General features: G+C 34.7%; 1 protein-coding gene across 8 annotated transcripts in view; it reads left to right on the top strand.

The window, feature by feature from the left end:
• The window catches only part of THSD7A (thrombospondin type 1 domain containing 7A), a 258,813-nt gene that overhangs the window by 33,657 nt on the left and 203,046 nt on the right, over positions 1 to 22,110 (top strand). Inside the window, exon 1 of one of the 8 annotated variants that reach the window (XM_015853615.2) lies at positions 8,405 to 8,427. The exons of the other annotated variants lie outside the window; for them this stretch is intronic. The gene's annotated coding sequence lies outside the window, so the exon portion shown is untranslated. Of the gene's footprint in view, positions 1 to 8,404; positions 8,428 to 22,110 lie in introns of those variants that run through there. 8 annotated transcript variants of the gene reach the window in all.

Here is a 22,110-nt window from a genome sequence, read left to right as displayed (position 1 = left end):
AATGATTGCATCTACTTCTGATTTTCCATTTCACTTCAACATAATAAAAAAGTGGAACATAAGAAAACGTTAAAAATAAAATATTTATTTTAAACATACTCTGTGCTCCAATTTACTAGAATGCTAATATTTTTAAATACTGAAGTCTGTTTTAAGTTTTAACATAGGTTCTAATAAACTTGCTTTAGTCTTTAATGCCTGTCGCTAATGATTTCATCAAAAGGATTTTGGCTATTTTTTCCCTCTATCCCAGAAGTCTTTAATTGTATGAACAATTATTTGTTTTGACCTATTGAATAGTGAAAAACGTAAATATTTTAAAAGGTTTAACTTCCTCCCAGGAACAATACACACTAAGCTTAATATTGCTTCTAAATCAATAGTTGTGTAACTGGGCAGAATTAGGGGACTTTTTTAATATTCCATACTATCACCTGAAATTACTAATTTCAGAAGAAGGCAAGGTGATAAATATGTTGAACAAACTCTATTGCATAAGCAGTGTTGTTATTTTACACAGTTCCCAGTAGTGTAACAGCATCTGAATAAAAAAGCTCAAATGTTAACCACTGAATAAACATGACAGTGTTTTGTTTGATTTCTGTGCAGGGCTATTGCTGTGGTACATAGAAAATTTTTCTTCCAAGTTCTCCACAGCTACTAATTTTGCCTAATTAGAATTTATATATGTTAAGTAAAGTTCTTGGATATAAGGATGAAAGGACAATGAGCTTACAAAGCTGAGCATTCAGAATATGTGTCAAATGGCAATTTTTTTTTTTTCTTTTTTTTTATTATGGAGTGTAATTAGCTGGTCTATTTTAGCTAAAGCTTCATAAAAATGTCAGATTGATGGACATATGGAGCCTGAAAATATTGTCTGAACATTTGGCAAAAGTAAAAGCACATTTGGAAAACTCAGAATTGAATGTTGTGTTGGTTATCAAGATAAAGTTCTGGATTATTCAGTGGTGTCTCTGCCCTCAGTTGGTGTCTCAGAGTGAAGAGAACCCAGTGAGAGGGGACTGGTAGGCACCTGAGCACGCTATGTCTTACACCACCTCCAGACTGATCGAGATTTACCCCTGGAAGGATGAAATGGTGTTCAGTGAAGGTGACTTTGTTTTGGTAAAAGAAATTACACGTGCTTTACAGTGATTGGAGCACGTGCAGATTTCCAGTTTTATGGAAGAATTCATTTTTTTTCCATTGTGCTACATAGAACAGAGCCTTGAACACAGTACCACAGCTGTGAAACTGTTTGAACATAGTTATATTAAATATTTGGGTTCTGACACTGACTTTTTGTTTATATCCTCTGAGTGGTTAGTGGTGTGTAAATAAAAATAATATATATATATATATTTAAGACTACACATGCAAAAACATAAAAATGAGGGAAGTGGATAGTTAGTTAAAATTATGCGCTTAGTTAATTCTATGCTTAGTTAAAATCATGTTATTTAAACAGATTTACATTGTAAATTGTCAAAAAGAAAGCATTTGGGTTCCAGCTGGTAATTAACCCCTGTCACCTCCTCCCCAGCCTCCCAGCTTCTGTCAGGGGAGGTGTTCTGGACAAGGAGCCTCGTCTGCCTTTTGTCCTCTTTAATTGCTTCTGTAATTGAATAGCCTATTATATATGGTTGCTCGTGTATAATAAATGTATGTATGTGTAATGATTGTGTATATACATATCCATGGTTGTGGCTCCATTATACCTGTGCAACTATGATAGCTAACGTAGATTTTACTTCGTAGGAATTCTGGGAAAGGAGAGGAAATGGCATTTTGGGGTTTTATTGATGAATTGCTTCATTTTGATTAATTCCATTTTTTAACCCTGTGAGCATATGGCGGGTGGTGTTGCCATCCCAAATTGGAGTGCCATGATTTCTGGCAAGTGACTGCATCAATGCTTGCTACTGATCTCTATTTGTTACCCACCCAGTAGCTAACCCTGCTCTCCAGGCTCTTAATGAAGAGAATCCATTAATCTGTTACTGTCCTTCTCCCATCAGTCCCATGCCTTCACCCTTCTGGCTTTTACTGTCTTTCTTCCTTGCAGACCTATAAGCCAGCACTGCGGGAACTGGGATCCCCCCAAGCATCCTGCATATCGTATTATTTTTTGCTAGCTGGCAGGAAGAATTATGTAGTGATACAGCAGTACCTCAGTGTGATGCATTTAATGGATGGCTAGCCTGTCAACTATTTGAAAGCAATGTAAGAAGATTGTTTCTTGCCAGTGTGAATAAGTATCGGAAAACTGGGGTTGGCAGTAAGTGTTGGGATTCCCGGTTTCCTGGGGTGTCAGCTGCTTTCAGGAGCTTTGCAACTCAAAATTTAACTGTAGCATGGCCATGCTTGTAAAAATGTCAATATTTGCCTGCTGTGCTGATGATAAATTTTAGTTCTTGTAAAATACATCCTAATTAACCACTCGTGTGAGTCTGTCCTTGGGAATTAAATTTTTCAGAAAGAAGTATTTCTCCAGCAAATGGGAGGAACTGAGAGCTGTGCCCAGTCTCTTTGTTATTACTAATTTGGTTATTGAAAAGAATGGGAAGTCAGATTAAGATTTATGAAAGTTGTAAGATAATTTTATTTTCTTCCTGCTGGTGTGATGTGTGTGTTATGGAGCTTCACTGAGCCTTTACAATGTGTGTATTTGCTCTGGCTCTGTGTGGATATACTGCTTAGGCCAAATTGCATTTTGTTGTTCAAGGAATCCCTTGCAAGCAATGCAAATAGGCAGCCTGGAGAAACTTGTATGTTAGTAGAAACTCAGAGTTTTTCCTAGACATTTACTGTGGTGACATAATAAAATCACAGGGAGAGCTCAAAATCTGATTATAAGTATAAGACATTACAATATGGGTGCTAGTCGTATACTACTCTTAAACCAAGGAAAAAAATTTCCCATATACATGGAATACACTGGATAGATGAGAAACTTTTAGGATGGTAAGTCCTGTAAAATGTTGGTTAATACATAAAATTTGGCACCAAAATCTGTACAGAACATTAGTCCATGCTGCAGAATACTTTTGATGCTTCTAAAATAATGATTGTTTTTTTCTTAATAGTTGCCTTAGCTTTGCTTCGCAGCGAGAAACAGAGATGGTTCAAAAAGATCTCAATAGAAATGATTTTCACTAGAAAGAGAACAGTCTTAATGAGGGTGGCAGAAAGCCTGGAATAGGATTGTTCCAGTCAGATGCCAGAAATCATTATAATGAGGTTCTCCTGGATAACTTATTTACATAAATAGGAAATTTTTATCACTATTACAAAATCAGGACTTTGAGAAAGAGGGTAATCAAAATTATTTTTCTTTCTTTGTCAGTATGTTTAAGATCTCAGGTTTCTGATATATCCCTGAGGGACAGAGCTTTTGCACAGCTGGCACTAATGGTGCAGCACCCAATGATTTGGAATTGCCTTTTCAGTAATGATGGCCAATGGTGAATATATTGGTGCTCCTCATTACTTTGTTTCTTGCTCTCTATTGTATGCATGCTACTCAGAAGGCATGGTTTCACGTTGATGTAATAAGTAACGGAACTATTTTTCCTGTTTTATGCTGGATGTATTGTTAAGGATCCAGGCAGCTGAGAAACAAAGCACCTTGAAAATCAGAAGTTGTTTCTAAGAATGTGTGATAATTCACAGATTTTTAAATTAATTTTTAATTAATTGAAGTTTTCATTCTTATTTTCCTCCACAGAAATATGTCTAGATTTGTTAACAGTGTAAAATAAATTCATGACTTCATTTCTGAAGTAAAAAGTTTTGATCAAGAATGATTTCTGACTCATTACCATTTATATGTTTTGAATGATATTTCCCACAATGAAATGACTCCTCAGAAATAGAGTAGAATGACTAAAGCTTAAAGGCAAGTTGTGCCACCGGTGAGTGATGGTGCTTCTCTCTGGCTGTTCAGTCAGTTTTAATAATACAAGGCTCATGTGATTTATTATCTCACAGAGCTGAAATAGTATCTACTAATACAAATGTTTCCATAAAAAAGAAAGGGAACTTATTAAATGGAAAAGACAATGTTTCATTAATTTTTCTCCTTTGTTTTATTTCTTGTGCCCTGCAGCTTTAATACAGCTGCTATAAGAGCAAATACCAATGTACTTAATGGGGTAATTAAAGACAGCGGAGATAACTTATATAATGGGTACTTACTAAAAGTGAAAGGTATTCAAGCTACACCAAATGATATATTAAACTATGGAATTGTCTCCCAAGGATGAAAAGACATTGCACAGCACTTTTCAGCTGGTTCTTCTTAAATTTGAGCAGGGGAAATATGCCCCCTTCCTTAATGCTACAGATTTTCGATTCTTTCTGGCTATTTTACTTGGGTAGGAGCATCTATTCTTTTTCTCCATTATTAACTCAGACTCCCCATATATTTAAAAAAAACCCATTGTACTGTAATCCTGTTTTGCAGCTGCATTATTAGTAAGACCTATGCAGTTTTCAGAAAAGTTGCTTTGTCTCCAGATTCTTTTCAGCTCTCTACAGTTTTTTTTGCAGAGCACACTTGAACGTGGCTAAGGACGGCAGCCAAGAACACAGTGTACTGTATTGTATAGGGAGAGAACCAGGAGTGGCATGTTTAAAATGCTCAGAAATCTGAGTGTAGGGAATTAAATATTTTACTTTCTAAAACTGCAGGCTTTTTAAACCAGACTTTATTTTTCTTTTTTAGAGTAGATGTGGAGTTTTCTGGGACAGATTCCAATGCTCCACCCTTCTCAGAATTTTCCATTGGTGGAATTCTTGGACTAATTGCTAGAATTGTTTTCATTTAGAGACAAAGTGCAAAATTCAAGCATGATAGAATTATAACCATGCTAATAAGATTTTAAATGTTGATACAGAATTCAATATACATTTGGATTCAGATATCTTTCATTTTAGATAATGGAGCATAAACTGGCTTTAATATTAAGAATAATGTGTCTGGGAGCACAATTTCATGCATGTTTCAATCAAATTTAAAAAATGTTTGGAGAAATAGTACAGAATTTTGCACTTGACAGCTTATTTAGTAGACTGCAATACAGGACGTTTTGAAGGGTGTGTTCTGATGGCATACGACACGTTTTACAGATCTTACCACATCATTTTAGGAGGGATTGAGCAATTGCAGCCCAATATTGGTATTGTCACAGTCCTCCTTCCTCCTCCTCTCAATCCTATTTTTTAAGACTTTATTTTCTGATTCCTTATGTGAAATTTGTGCAATTGCAGTCCAATAATTTATTTCCCTCCTCTACAACCCTTCTTTCCCCCCCCCCCCCCCCCCCCCCCCCCCCAGCTTCTTGTGAAGGCAGGCCAGGGAGAACAGGGGGGTGGCTGCTCCAGGTGCACTTGACAGTGAGGGCAGCAACTGCCAGGAATAGGAATGTGTGTGCTTGGCTGTTGTAGCAAAGCTTCTCCTGCTGCTGGCAGGACAGCACCTGCCTAATTAATCTGACACATGAGGTGGAGAATAATTGGTGTAAAGAAATCTTTGATCAGAGCTCTCCATTTACTCTCTCTCCTGGGAATTACATAATTTGTGGTATTAAAACCTTTATTATATTTCTAAGTGTTCTTTTCTTGTTTTGTGTACATCAAGAGGTATCTCTCTGATGCTAGATGACTTTTACTTCCTAAACTTCATGCTTCTTTAAGAATATCATGATAACGATAGTCCTTTGGAATGAATTTGTCAGTTCATTATCTTATTTTTTTCCAGAACTAACATCTTGTTAATTCACCACTCCAAAGTTGAGTATCAAGGGAAATAACCCCAAAATCATCACCCTGCGTGGCATGCCAAGGAATGTATTTGACTGTAGCATAGCTAGATTGAATTTAAAAGTCAGAGAGAATAACAGTAATTTAAAGTGTACTCTTTCAATTCCTAAATAATACCAAGCTTAGTCATTACTCCCATAAACTGTATGTTTGAAAATTTTTAATTGAAGAGCCTTCTGCCATCTTTTCAATGAAAATCCCAGCCATTGTTTTTCTTGTAATTCCAGAGAAAAAGTAGGAATTTTTGAAAAAATGAGTTTTTAATTTTCTTTCTTGTTTGAATTGTAGGGTTCATGGCGGGGTAGAAACAAATGATTTTAAGTCTTTGTTTGTTCTTGGTACTGATGCATTTTTTGCTCTATTATATTTCATGTGTATTTCTTCCTCAACTCGTGTGAAGTTTTGTTGGTTTTGTTATGATTTTGCTGTCTGTTCTCATTCATGAACACAGAAGCAAAATCTTCATTCTTCTTTAAAACAAGTTTCTTCTGTCAGTAAATTGCTTATAGCACCTCCTAGGTATTTCTGTGTTTCTTGCACAGAAATTTTAATTTGGTAGTGTTTCTTGCTTACCTAACCTTTTTTACTGGGCCCATTCTTCCTTTAAAACACAATTATAAGGTAATATGTTAAATCAGTCTTAAGTGGTACAGATTGTTGTCCCTGTCTTGAAATTTTGATAGGTTTACTTATTTTACTCTGAGTTTCAGTTCTTGAGTTGGCTCAGTGGATCTTCATGGTTAGAACAGAATTTGCTTTGAAAACTTGTTGCTAAAAGACATCATTGTTGATGTATAAAAACTGGTCAGTTAAAAGTCTAAAAGATGCCTCAGGTCTGACAGTAATGATTTGCAAAAAAAAATTGTGTGACTAGAATAGACTTTGTTCAGACACTTAGTGAAGTCTCCTGTAAAGTTCAAAGGATAAGTTTAACACTCCATGTTAGCACACAGTAAGAAGAAAAATTAGTGAAGTGGATTTAAAAACTTGCCCTGGTCACACATGAGAAAGAAGGGTGAATATTGAAGTACTGTGGTGTTTCCATTGAAAGATACGGATATTTTATGTCATATTCAGTAGCCTGACTAAGTTTCAAAATCACTGTTTATGCAGAATGGATTAGTTCTGGGAATATTTTAGACTTGTTGGTAATATGAATTTACGCAGATGGTGTCTGACTCAATGTAATCAAAGTCAAAACAATGTATCTACAAACAAGTAATGCAGGCCATATTTTCAGAAGTTTCCTGTATTCTTCACTGTTGAAAGCACCAACTCTAGAGAGAGCACAGGCAGTCAGGGCAGACAAAGTAACTTGTGAGCTCTGGTGTGGCAGAGTAGTTCAGTCCTTGGCTGTGAAGTAGTGCCGGAAGGTCTGAAAGTCATTTATTAGTAGAAAGGCTGAGAAATGTGTTCCTTAGTCTGTGACGCTGATATTGAAAGAATTCCTGGCGATTGATGTTGATGATTTAAAAGGGTACAGAAGAAATGAAAGCGTAGGAAAAGATCATATATAAACAATGCTTGATGAAACTTTCCAGAAAACCTGTCTATTTTATCAACAACTATATTACTAGGTGCAAGATGCATAAATCCCTTCAGAGGAGAAATAAATATTGAGTGCTAAAAACATTCAGCTGCAGTAAATGTCTTTCTGGAAGGTGTATACTGGAAAATGGATTGTACCTAGTGATTTGGAAATACTTGGGTGCGTTTTAAGTTTCTGAAATACTCAGCATAATGTTCTGGCCCTCTGAACCCCAGAAAGCTGTGAAAAACTAGGGAAACTGGTACATTGCAGGTAATCAGAGATGCTGTGTGGGGATAAAAGTATCCCATTGCAGTCTGTCTATGTTATGATGGACACAGGTATGCAAATCAAGTTCTGGTATGTATTCACTTCTGGAAGTTCAACTTCTGTTTTTTAAAATTATTAAATATTATTATTATCTTTTGATGTAGTGGTTTGTGTATGTATTTTTGGCTTTTTTTTTTTTTTTTTTTTTTTTTTAAATAAAAGTTATAGATGAGATATGGTGGCCATGACTTGTCTGTTACTGACAAATGTCTTGCATTATCCACTCAGGCTATCAGATAAAAAATGAGATGTGAATGTAAAGACTTAAGTTAACAGTGGAAACTGCCTTGCTAGATATATGTATACTCACATGCCAAACTTTCAACTCTCAAATCCATGTTTCAGTCTGGCTTTGGAGGGTGTTTGGTTGGTAGTGGCTCCCACATTTACAGGACTGCAAGGCTGCTACTATACCTATTTTAGGTCTTTTTGTTCTATCCCGTATTTGAGCATAACTGTGCTCCCACTGGTGAAGAGATGGATAACAAATGAGCTGTTTCAGCAGAACCACATTTCTCTTAACAGATTGCACAGTCTGTTCTGTTCTTTGCCTATGCAGATGTCTGTGTTTGTGTGTAAAACTGGAGGCGTGGAAAAGATGTTGGAGATTGTTGAATATTTGTTGTCAAAGCTTTATAAACATTTAACTGACTAAAGAAGCAACTGCTGAAAGGGAAGCTTGTAAGAAGCATAAGAAGTAGAGAGGTTTTTGAATTGAAGTGTTAAAGAACCTTAATTTCAATGTAAGTAAATGTCTTTTTTTTTTTTTTTTTTTTTTTTTTCCAATTTATTTATTCTTGTAGGATTAAGGAGAATACTCCAAATCTGAAAGCAAGAGAGTATGGGCTTAACCTACTTGTAGTATATATTTAACTGAGTGGATAACATGATACCTCTCTTTTCAGTTTAAGAGTGCCTTCATAATTTAGGACAAGATTCCTCTGATAGATTTTACATCCATCTAGCCAAAATCTATTGTATCCATATTATTGACAAATTCTTTATTAACTATAATGAAGTATAGCTTCATGTAAATATCAGTGATGGGGAATGATGAATCGTATTCAAGATGTGCCAGAGAACTCCCACAGTGAAATATTGCACATTTCCATTAAAATTAATGCACTTTCTGAAATAGTTGTGAGAAAATTATATCAGTTCTTACCAGCATAGCAGCATGAAAGTCCAAGCATTTCATTAATGGGGGGAAAAATCATACACATTGTATAGTTGACTGATTTATGCTGAGAAGTGCTGTTTATCTTTTAATGATCAGATTGCAGGTCAGACTTGCTTGTATAACTTTTCCTTTGTTTCAGAACATTCTGTTCAGATATGTTTATACAGATATGTGCCTGAAAGATTTCTTTCTGACAAAAGACAAGTGGGCTTCTCCAGCTGTTGTGTATCCTGTGTACTGAATGCAGCTCTCTTAAATAGCATTAACCTTTAGCTGGCATTTTGGTGCTAGGAGAGAAATTCATGATTTCTTAAACTGTCCTTTCACAAGTGCTGAATATTTTGCCTAACTATTCTTTCTGTGTTTGTTGGTATATTTTTCTATGCATTTTTTGAGACTTATTTATGGACCATAAAGAAATAATCTTACAGGAAATGTGAAAAAATATTTTACTATTTTTTTTTTTTTTAAATGATAGCCAACAAGCATACCTAGACTTACAAACTTTAGTTAGCTTGTTTATAATATTTATTTGAATTTTATTTGACAGTATTTGTTTATTGATTGTACAAGACATAACACTGAGTGGCTGGTGAAGGCTGAGAATGTTTGTCGTAATGCATGATGATTCCACTTGTGGAGGGTCGTTTTAAATATCCTCTGGGAATCAGTAACTATCAAGCTTCCATACTGGGCAGCAATACAGAGCATTTTAAAATTCTAGGATAATTTTGTTTTCTACTTCTCTTCTCTTCTCTTCTCTTCTCTTCTCTTCTCTTCTCTTCTCTTCTCTTCTCTTCTCTTCTCTTCTCTTCTCTTCTCTTCTCTTCTCTTCTCTTCTCTTCTCTTCTCTTCTCTTCTCTTTCTCCTCGTCGCCCGCGCGTGAGTAGGCCCGGCCCGGCCTGGACCGGCACGGCCTCTGTCACGAAGAAGTGGGTCGCTTGCGTGGCCGGGGGTCCGCGACGGGGTTGCGGGTATGCGGGTAGACCTGGCTGCCGGCGCCTGATCTTCCCNTCTCTTCTCTTCTCTTCTCTTCTCTTCTCTTCTCTTCTCTTCTCTTCTCTTCTCTTCTCTTTTTCTTTTCTTTTTTCTTTTCTTTTTTCTTTTTCTTTTTTTTGCTAATTAAAATAATGTAGACTTGAAGCCATCAGGTAGTCACTGGATCAGTTGATTTACTTCTGTAACCATTTTACCACTTTGAGCTACTTTGTTGTTATCTGAGACATAATCATTAAGATTTTAAACATGCATTCAGGGTTGTGTCAGAGAGTAAGGGAAGCATCCAGTGATCTGCCGTGATACATATTTTAAATTGTATCATCGGATCCCTGGAAAGTCCATGGAAATTCCATTTCAAAAGCCAGCTAGCATTCATAGGACTGCTAGGTACTGAATCAGTTCATGTTTGTGTTCAGAATAATCATGAGAAAAGTTAAAGCTATTTTTTCGGGGAGTAATTAAATACTATAATGTGTTCATTTTTTTATTAGTCTGGTCCCAGTTTTTACAGGTTCTGTTGGACTCTGCAAGTTCAACTGCTTATTTCGAATTTGCCAGAATACTGAGCACCTGGATACTATGCTTCCTGTACATATATGCACAGACCATAATTTGGAATTGAAATTGCATGCCAAATTATTGTACCATTGAATTTATTTAATCTGTCATTACAAATGAACAGTCATCTTGCCATTAAAGGTAATGCTTCTTGCTGTGTTCTTTGGCATGAAGCTTAATCCTATCTTTGGAAGGAAGTTTAAAAGGGCTGATGTAGTGCAAGCAGAGTTGCCAAGTGTGCTGTGCCTGCTGTGACCCCTCTGTACCTGTCAACCCTAATACTCCAGGCACCTGGTTGTGATGTCAGGTGTTTGGCCAGTCTAAGGAAATGGCCTGCACACTCTCATTGCAGGAAGTAGTCTGTCTTGCTGTAAAGATCTGCCCTTGATGCAGTGTTGGCACTGGGTGGTTACCATAACATGCAGCGTGGTAGCGTCACATGCCCCATCACCCACAGACATTGCCATGTGTCCCTGAAGGCACTGCATGCATCCTTTTGGTGACCTTGCTACTCAGGTCCCCACTGTGCCACCACAGTTCCTCCCAGAGTGTGAGCTGAAAGTTGTGTGAATTCATACATGTGTAATGATGGCAAATGTTGGAAAATAATTACGGTTTTGCTTTAATTGTTAACAAACTAAGAAAATGGCTATGAAGGCACAGTGGAAGTGCAAAATATTATTTTGCATTGTATAATCTAAAGAAGCATTTTCATGTTATATCTATAGCAAGAGTAAATTACCTCTGCAAGATTATTATTATTATTCTGCCTGCTTTTGGAATAAGGCAGCTGCACGGTGAAGGACTGGGCAGCAATAATTTCCAGCAGGTTTGAGCTTTTATTAGTCTTTATTTGTCTCATACATTAGAAACTTTTGAGAATACCACTTCCTAGCATGCTTTATAGAAGGATCCAATTTCAGATAATATCTCATCTTGTTTTTCAGTGGCTTCCGTATTTGCCGACTAGCCTATCTGAGAAGCAACCATTTAGGTACACTTTTCAGGAGAATAATAGGGAAGCTTTGTATGTATATACACACACACACACACATATATAAAACCTTATATATGTATATTTTTAAGCAAAATCTCCTTACAATGCAAGGTAGAATGAAACAAAGGAAACAAAACAGAAAAAATAAACAACCAACAGGGGAACCAACCTCCCAGAAACAAACAACAGTTTCTCAATCTACAGAAAAATATATTACAAAAAATTTGTCTGTAATTTATCTCATCTATCAGCTGATTTTTTTTTTTTGTCTCAAAATCTATTTGCATATAAATGAAAGTATATACCCAATTTAAGCAAAAAAATCTCTTATTTAGCTTCCTTTGATAGTCCCTTCTGTCTTATTCTTACTGTATTTCACAAACTAGATCATCCTTTTTTATCTTGTGCGCAGTATGATAGCTTACTCTTGATGGATGTCCACAGGTGTTTATAATGAAAAGAAATAGTCTTTTTTTTTAGTATGTACTTTACTTGGACTGTAAATTAATTAAAGCACGATGTGATTCTATGGAACTTCTGTGTTTTTCTTTTTTCTTTTCTTTCTTTCTTTTCTTCTTCTTCTTCTTCTTTTTCTTTTTTTTTTTTTCTTTTTCTTTTTCTTTTTTTTTTTCTTTTCTTTTTCACATCAGGATCTTTTTTATTTGTATTCTATGTAGATTTACTGCATATACCCAAACAAATACAGAAATTCAAGTACTTTCTGTGTTTGTTATCAGTGTTTATCATTGTTTACTGCCTGTACTCATATTTGAACTTTTTAATATGTAATTGTAAAAATTGGTTACTTATATTTCTCCTGTGGATGAACATAGACTTGTAAAAGAGATCTCAAAGGAATGTTTTGTTGTTGGAAATACTTTTGAGAATCATTTATAAGTATTCTAATAATTCGTACATTTATTTTAAACAAGAGGTCACTGAAGAGTAATCTGAACTAAATGATAGAAAATTCTAGGTCAGGTGAGGAAAAAGACCTGTAGACAACATAACACTCATTCTATTCAAAGTTTATATTTTCAAAACTGCTCATGCTTTGATCAATGTTTGTTTGTTTTGTTTACAACAAAAAGGGCTAAAACACCAAGCTCCCACAAAGTGTTTTGGGCAAGCTAGCTCTTAGTTTTGCAAGCATAGTTCATGGATGCTGGTCATCAATAAATTCTCAGATATAAAAGCCAGTCCAAAATTCAGTCTCTTGAGAGCTGGATTTCAGAAGTGAAGATCAGATTAATCTCTAATATTGCGACACAGTCTTGTTCCTCAAAATCTTGTAATAACTCAGTAAATGTTAAAATCTTATGATGACTGGTATGAAATAGTTGTGTAAAAATCTCACTCTTTTTAGTCAAGGTAACTAAGAACAGCCACACCTGTGCAGTACTTTTGAGATATTCCACAAAAATCAGGTTGTTTTGGCCATAATTTTAGTAAGATTTTACCTTCTTTGTAAAAGATCTATAATTCATTGTAAAAATTATTTCTGGAGTCTTGTCAAAATCACCAACATAGGGAACTGGTTCTAGATAATCCAGTTGGATGCAACACAGCTGTGGATTCTAGTATTCATAGTTACTTGATCTCATTGAGTACTGGAGTCACTATCTAAGCAGTTGACTCAAACATACAACATTTGCCTCACTTTGCATATACTTATATCAAATTCCACTGTTAACAGAAAGGTTTTTGAAAAGTCAGTTATCTTGCTGTAGACAAACTGCAGTCAAATTTGATTAGCAAATGTTTCACATCTTTGTCAATATTGGCATAACAACTAAAGTTTCAAACACTTCTAGACCGAAAAATACGTTTAGTGCTTTTCTGTAGTTGTGCTACATTAAATGAAAAAAAAAAAACAACCTTTTTTGCTTTGCTTTACGCTAGCAAAAATGATGTGCATTAGGTGCATTAGGACTTCATATTTGCCTACTGCATGCAGAAATGTCTGCACTTGTGTGAATATGGTAGGTGATTACCTATCAAGTTAATTATATGAACATTTTTGTGCATTGTTTGTATTTTTGTAGGGTTTTGAAAATTAACGCCAGATGGATTAGATGGTTGCAAGGGTCATATAACCCTTTGCTACCCTATAGCAAGACAAAAAGTTGTCCTTAGATGGAGAGTAAAGTCTAACTTGCTAACGTTGGGTGCAGCTAGTCTCTGTGTTCAACCCAGTGCAATAGCTAAGGAGAAGCGGAATCAACAGAATAATAGCTCAGCCTGAACATGAGGCTGAATGACTGCTACAGCCCCCAGGGTCTCATCTTGGAATGGTCGGAATGGCACTACTCCCTTATAAAGGGGTAGACCTTTGTGGCCCTGACTTTGAAGAAACGTGCAGTCAGCTCTAATGAAAACTATTGCTCTCAAAACTTCCACAGGTTGTACAAGTGTTATTTCCAGAAGTACTTTTTGTCGGAACATGTAAGTATTGTTTTTCTGCTGAAAATAATCGTATTCCAGATGTTTTATATACATTCAAAAATTATACTTGTTTTTTTGCCTTCTGAAAATAGCTTTCTGACAAGATGTTTTGCAGATAAATACAGAGTAAATTTTGCTTCTCTTCCCCCATAGTGTATCACAGATGGAGTAAATGGGGCTGTAACTCCCCTGGGTTTTTAAAAATTCACAGCCTTAGTTCAGTTATTGTGGCTGCATCATTGCCTTACTATTAAAACTGTCTGACCCAGTCTGGTGTACTGGATGTAAAGCCTTGCTAGATTAAACTGATAGCTTTGCTTAAAATCTCTTTCTGGTGTGTTAATCACCAAAACAGGAGCTATAACATATTGTAAATATTTACTGGACTGAGAGGCTGTGATGCCCAGATAATCTGGTAGATTTGAGAGGGAGTAGTGAGCAGTTATTCCAAATCAAGAATCAAGTATATGAAGAAGAAGAAACTGCACCAATAATTTTGACGTACCTATTTCAAATGGCTTTCAGCTTGGTCAAAGTCTCTCTCCCTGGAGTGCAAGGAAAGATTCCAGGATTTACTTGTAATATGTTAATGTTAATGTTAAAATTATGAAGGATTTCCTATTAAAATGTTTCTTAAATGACAGGAAAGGTGATTGAAGTGACTAAAAGCTTTGACTGGGCATATGTTGTGTTTGCTGAGTTTCCTATTTTGTATATGATGTATACTGAAACACAGAATGCAGATTTGTGAAATGGCATCTGTTTATGCACTTGCTTCTGTTTCTTTTCCCTGCAAACAAACATACATGACAAACATACATGAGAATCTGTAAAATGTATTTTATAGACTTTTTTTTTCTTATTTTTACAGAGTCAGTTTTTATTCTGTAATTGTGGTTTGCTGTTTTATTGCTTACGTAAAATAGTATAATAAAGTTAAATAACCTCTCATTCAATTTGGTTGCACAGTTTGCCAAAGTCTTTGTTTTGAAAACTTCAGTTGTGCTCTCCCCTGCACCTCTCCTGACACAATGAAAAATATCTGTAGGATGTTAATCTGTTAATCTTCTTGGAAGAGCATATTTAAAAGGAAATGGAGGCTATATTTAAAGCAGAAAAGGAAAGTGTTAATTGTAACAGGACGTTAGTGAAAACAATTATAATGTAGAGTTAACTTCTCATTGCAAAAACTAAATTATAGCAGGGTTATTTTTAGTAGAAAAAATGCAAATTGTATCCTATATTAAGGTATGAATTTTCTCGTATAACCCATAGTCTATAAATGGCCAAGAAAGAAAGGAATGTTTTTTTTGCAAATTAGCTAAAGGCCTTCTTTTCAGGATAGGGTATGTTTATTTAATAAAAGCACTTATTAAAAGTGTTAAATATTTTGTTATATTGATTATATTTTGCTTTAACAATAAATATTTTTGTTTCCTCATTGTGGATATAAGTATATTTTAGTAAACATAATAAATACTGTTATACTTTGTGATATCATTTCACTTCACAATTTAATAAGTGATGAAAATAATATGAATGATGTGACTTGAGATTAAAGTTTCAAGCACTCCTAATATCTTTCAAAACAGTAAATTTTACACATTATTTTTCAAGACATCTATTAACATTTTGCATACTCCAGAATTATTTTCTTGCTATGAATTCTTTCTTTAAATTACTTCCAGAAAGATAACAGACAAAGCACTGTGCTATTTTGATGTCTCTGAATCTCTGGAAAGTCTTAAAACTTTCCCTTACTTTTTAAAATGTTCACTGTACATAAAAAAATAAAATAAAATGAAACACCACTGCACTCTCTTTTTGATATCTAAATTAACTCTAAATGTTGCCTTCAAGAAATATAGCAAAGAATACTGGTAATAGCAAATTGGTATGGTTCTCATTGCAAAAACATAAGTGAATACACTTAAAGAGATCTCATGTGTTGTCTTTAACTTCATTTGAGTGAGATGCGGTGCAACTTTGCTCCCCTGCAACCTTTCATACATAATATGAAAATTTGTGTCTGGTTTTGTGACTTCTGAAATATTCTCATTTACTCAGTTTTCTTCATGTGGTTATTAAACTTCTGCTAAGGCTGGTGTAGCAATTTGGAATCAAGTGCAAAATAATATGGTATTTCATGAAACTATCAAGAATATGTCATTAAAATATAACTTTTTTTTTTTGTTGTTTTTTCATTTCTTTTAAAATTTTTTTCCCCTCCAATTTGGTGGTAAGAACAGAATCTTCTCTGGAGTTAAAAATAAGGGCAACAGTACACGGTATGTTTACTTATCAGTGGTTGGGAGATGCCAGACATCCCTGGTGTCCCTTTGGTCAACCCACTGCCCTCATCTTTTTCAGTTCAGCACATGCCAGGGTGTCCACCACCCTATGGTCCAGACTACGTGACAGCAAAGCATCATTCTTTGTGACATGTAACTGCAAACTTACTGTTGCTAACTTATTTTTGAGACTTTTCTGTTTCAAATAGCACAAGCATAGGCCTTGCACTTTTCCTGTGCTGATTTCCTGATTGGAAGTCTGTGTGAGCTCCCACTCATATCAGTACTGGGGCAATTCCAGTTATTGTTCTGGACGGAGAACTTAGGAGGAGTCCTCAATTAAGCTTATTTTCAGCAGATTAACCATGTATTTTCTGGATCTTCTTCTAGTTGCAGTTTGCTTACACAACCTATATTGTAATGATATTGTAATGAAGATGTGAAATTTAGAAATTACTGAATTCACTTATATTTTCTGATGAAGTAAGAAGCAGTGCAGTGGTCGTGTATGTACTCCTAGAAAGTTGAGGTTCCAGGTTTCTATCAATTTCTCTAATGTTGCTTACTGTTGCAATAATAAGCTTTGGGTTTATTTATAAGGTAGGTGGCAAGGGTCTCATCTGCCACTTTGAGAAGAAAATTTGTTTTGAAGCATTGAGTTTAGTGTATACTAAACAGTAATAAGAATCCATGCTAGTTCAGCTATGCTAATTCTTTTTAAGATACATGTAAGTTCATGAATTAGAAGGCATACAATCTTGTTCTATCAATAATACCACTGAATCAGAAGAAATATGTGTAAATGGTAGTTCTAGATGTAAACAGTGTGAGCCATTCAGCATTGTTCCACTCACTTTGATGGAAAAAAGATATATTTTTTGCAAAAGTTAGTCGTTAAGCAAATATTACTGTTAGGAACAACCAAGTCAAATAAAAATAAACAAACAGTGCATGATCTTAAGCTTCATTTGCTTCATTTCACAATTCATCCCTAAAGTGGTGTTTATATAAGGCCTGCTGTTACAGATTTTATCACGAGTCAAGCACTTATAATATTGTCTTTATTAGCTGACTACAATAATAAATACATTTCTATTTTCCTTTTCCTTTTCTTTATGTTAGTTAATTGTTTCAAATATGGAAGAAAACAGATTTAAATAGGTAGAAGAGCAGTAGATTGGACAAAACCTAGAGAGGGAGAAAGTGAACAATGAAGGCATGTTTTCATTAGATTAGAAATATTATTCTTTGGAACTCAAGGTGCAAATTATGCTGTGCCGTAATGTTCTTTTCAAACGCGCAGGATAAAATTTGCATATCTAAATTGGATCAGCTTGAATGGGCTTCCCTGCTGTCTCATCCCCTCAGCTGCAGTCTTTCTGCAGTGGCCTGCAGGTGGATCCAAATAATATTTAAGCCTGTTTTTAAGAGCATCACTAAAATAAATATATATATTTAATTTTATACTTATTTCTTGCAGTGAACATCAGCAAAATGCCTCATCTGAGTATATTCTACATGATAATAGCAGATTTAAATTTAACCCAGTTTGCATTGACTTTAAAAATGATGATGTCCACTGGCTCAATAAAGTCAATATTTTTTCAATGTTAAATTATCTTTCTTTTTCTTTTGCCTTCTTTTTGGTTGTAAAATTTTATGAAATAGAATTTCTTTATCATAAATATGAACAGTTTTACCATTGAGATGAGGGCAAAGAAAGACCTTGCAAAGATTCTTGATCTATGCTTTTGGGTTCATGTTCATTTCTGTAAAGATAGGATTACTGTACTACTTCTGATTTTTCTTACCCTTTCCATGAACTCCTTTCTGTTAACTTTCATATCATTTTATTACATTTGGCTTTGATGAAGTAAGTAGATCATTTATTTTTCCATTAAAAAAAAATCTATTTTAATGGACTTGCCAAATATAATTTTTATTCAGTCTGTGCAGTGGCTGAGTTTTATTTATTTATTTTGTGTTCATTTGATAGTTTGACTTCTTTTCACTTGACAAATATAAACTGTGAAAGAAATATTTTAATCTCTGATTTGTACAATTCAAGTATTTAATTCCTGTACAGTACAGTAAAATAGATCTAAGGGGTTAATTTTACACTGTTTCTGGATAGATACACTTCAGTATAAGTTTTATATATATTTATTGCAAGCTTAAACTGTAACACTTTCTGTAGCTGACTGTAAAAAACAAGGTACAGATGACCTCAAATTTATGTCAGTCCAGATATACTTGTGTTTTAAAAGTTCATTATTTTCTTGTACGGACAATGCTGTAAACAATGACTTTACCTTGATTTTAATGAAAAATTGGAGCAGGAATGGCTTTTACGTCAGTGGAGCTTCACCGGACTCTGTCCAGGGTGCTGAGGTTTGAAACTTATCTCAGGTGAGAAGAGGTTTCACCTGTAACAGTTTGCTTCAGGATGTTTGGACTACAATCTGCTATAAATCAATGGAGTTATTGCGAAGTTATATTTTTCCTGGGTTGGGCTGATATATATTTATATGTATACATATAAATATATATATACATATACAAATATACAATATACATACATATATATATATATATATGTATGTATGTATATTTCCTCCTCTCCTCTCTCCTCTCTCCTCTCTCCTCTCTTCTCTCTTCTCTCTCCTCTCTTCTCCTCTCCTTTTCCCCTTTTTTTTTTTTTTTTTTTTTTTTGTGAGTGTTCTTGTTGTTTCTTTGCTTTATCTTTCTGAGTAACTGTCTTCTTATATCTGAGTAAAATTCGAAGTGTCTTGAGGTAGAGCCCAAATAGCTGGGTATGTCTGATGAAGTCGTCTTTTCTGTAACTACAAGAAAAGAATTAATAGTGATGTTTTCTGCAGATACAATTATCATTATGGGTGAAGAGGTAGGAAGGAATGAGAGATACGCCCCAGTAACTGTTCTTCAGCTTTAGAATTAATTCTCTTATTTTAGGTAAGGTGTTAATGCTTTCTTTTGTCTTTGTAGAGGGCTATGTTATTTTATAACAAACAGCATAAAATGCTAGCATTTTTCAGAGAAGATCCTAACAAAACTGTGGTGGAGTAGGGGGGAGGGAGGGAATGTGTCACATTTGGGGTGACATGGTGCTGTACTGCTCATTTTGTTAATGGACTAAGCAAAGAGGGCTTTACTATGTCAGAGAATTTCCTTGTTTATGAAATGCACATGTCTAGAAAGTTAATAGACTTGCTTGAGTCAGCACTGTAGTGGACTGGCACAGCTGAGCTGAGTCAGGGGGATAATGCAGCCCTTACTCTGGGCAGTGGCACTGTTAGGCTGAGGGCAGTGGCTCTGTGACAGCCTGCACTGCTCCCACCTTGTGCTCTCTGCTTCTGCAAACAATTTCAGGGTATTTATAACAGTTTCATGTCATGTTTTGTCACTTGTTGACATACTAGTGTTTATTACGTTTAATACCTCTTTCAACTACCTTTTATCTATAGCTTATTTACCCAAGTCTTCATCAGAACAAGGTCATGATGTTCCCTTGACACCTCAGTATTTATTATTTTAACATAGATGATTTTTTCCAGAGGCTGCATCATAGTTCCCGTGTTGTAATTCTGAAAATAAATGATGAGAATAATTTTGTATTCAGTTTTGCTTATTCGATATCTATGTATTTTAAAATACCATGTTTGCCGAATTACATGTGTGGCAAATCTTAGGCAAAAAATAATCATAATAAAATGATTTGTGATGAAATTTATGCCTTCCTGTTAACCCCTAGTGTTTTAAACTGCATTTACTTTTTATAACAATACTGAAGTTTTTCAGTATAGCAGACAAAGCTCTTGCATTAAATATCCTTTCTTATCTTCTTTTAGGTTTATTCAACATATTTATTATCAGAGAGAATATGGGTTATTAGTTCATTAGGGAAATCAGGACAAAGGAAGGCTAATTAAAAATGAAATAGTTACTCTGCTGTAAGACAAGGAACATATTGAAAGTTTAACAATAACCTTTGCTAAAAATTGTATGCATTTTGCAAAGAAATAATTTGTTCTGCTGTAGAGAAAAGAATTAGTCTCATCACACACTAGCTGTGCTGAATTGTAAAAGGAACACTAGACCTTGTTGCAGGAATTAAAACACCATCAGTTGAGTTAATGAAGAGCATACAATGAATATGATCTCATTTATGCAATGCATTTAAAGCTAAAACCATTTAAGAACTGTTGCAAAAATCATAATTTAGTAGGAGAAAAAAATCAAACAATAAAGCAAATGTTTACTATCTATTTTAATTACTTACTGCTTAGAGGTATGCATTAGGTTTATTTATTGTTTGATTTCTAGTTCTTTCTTTTAATGGTTTAAGACTACAGTGGCTAATGGCCCATTTTGAAATCAAATGAATGCAATCTTTTGTATTTCATTATGAAAACCATTTGGGATCATTTAATTTTGTTAGCATCTAAAGATCACTACTTGAAATTGCAGGTTATCATAGGGATGACAGTGTGAAAGATAACATGAAACACAGAAGAGGAATTTCTTGCACTTTTTTAAAATTCAAACTTTTTTTTTTAAATAAGGAGCAATTGAGACTAGATTTCTGAATTGCATTCTGAAGATGTTAATGAAGTTAGAATGCCATTCTATTTTTTTGCATTTTAATTAATTTTTCTTTGTAGCACTGTTACAATGAGAACCCTACACAAATCTTTTCTGTAAAAGATGATTTTCTTTATACTCTCCTAGAACTTGGAGAAAGTAAGAAGTGCTCTCTTGGCCAAGAACAATGGGAATTCCATTTTCGTATGTATGTAAGAGAGAGAGAGAGAAGTATTGTCCTCCAAAGATCCAAAACATATATTTTTCCTTCTACCAAAGTTTTGCATTCACCTAAATTTAGGTCATGAAATTAGAAGTCCTGATTCCAACAGAGACTGAGAACCTACAGTGCATTAGCAGTCCCTTTTAGAAATGAAAATTAGATCTTGGCTGGGAGCTTAGAAGTTCTGCCAAAATGCCTATAGCCAAATAAAATTAAAAAATAATTTGTATTAGAGATCATAGTAGCTTAGATGACTCAATATAGTTCAGTTTTGCATAAAAAAAATAATAATAGTAATTGTGATTCACAAGGTACTTCCAGTTTGCTGACAGTAAACCAATTGCTGATAGAGAGAGGGGAATTAATGTAGGCATATGCTTCCTTAAACTATTTGACATAATGAAGGGAATTCTTTTCTGAATCTTATCAGTGTAATACTTTTCTATAGCAACCTTGTAATTTTCAGGAAAGTAATTTGTTGAATTGTACCATATTAGCCTAAGTGAGATACAGTGTACCCTGCTATTCAGCAAGTTCAATGTTTAGGATGTATTCAAAATCATATAAAATATGAATAATGATAAAATATTAATAATTAAACACCTTCAGACATATGTACATGCGACATATGGGCAAACTTCTACATATGCTATATGACTGTATGTCCATGAGAAAAATAGAAATTATGAGGTGTTTTAACATAAAGTCATTTACCAAGCTCTTCAAAACAAATTGTTTATAGTGGCTTCTCTAACAGCCTTAGAAGTATGTAGAACATATTTGTCTGATCTTTTGTGTGTGTATATACTTCTTCATGTAAAAATTTGAATGGCTTTCTCTTCTGGTTGATACAAAACTCAATAAAAATACCTTTTGTATACATAGAAATTACTTCCTACATTTAGTAGGTATGATGGAGACATTAAAGTTGGAGTGTATGTAGAAGCATTTGTAGGCATGTCTCGCTCCAATTTGTAGGAGGGAGGCAAGGTTCTTTGATATGTGTATACCCGGCGTGAGATTAAGAAGCAACGGTTCAAATGTTGGTCCAACCAGTTTATTAAAGTCCTAGCCGTTTTTAGGGAGATGGGGAAGGGAAGGTAGGCGATAGGGAAAGTAGGAAATATAAGC

This window comes from Coturnix japonica, chromosome 2, assembly GCF_001577835.2.
Source record: "Coturnix japonica isolate 7356 chromosome 2, Coturnix japonica 2.1, whole genome shotgun sequence".
Lineage (NCBI taxonomy): Eukaryota > Metazoa > Chordata > Aves > Galliformes > Phasianidae > Coturnix > Coturnix japonica.
This window is presented reverse-complemented; position numbering and strand designations above follow the sequence as displayed.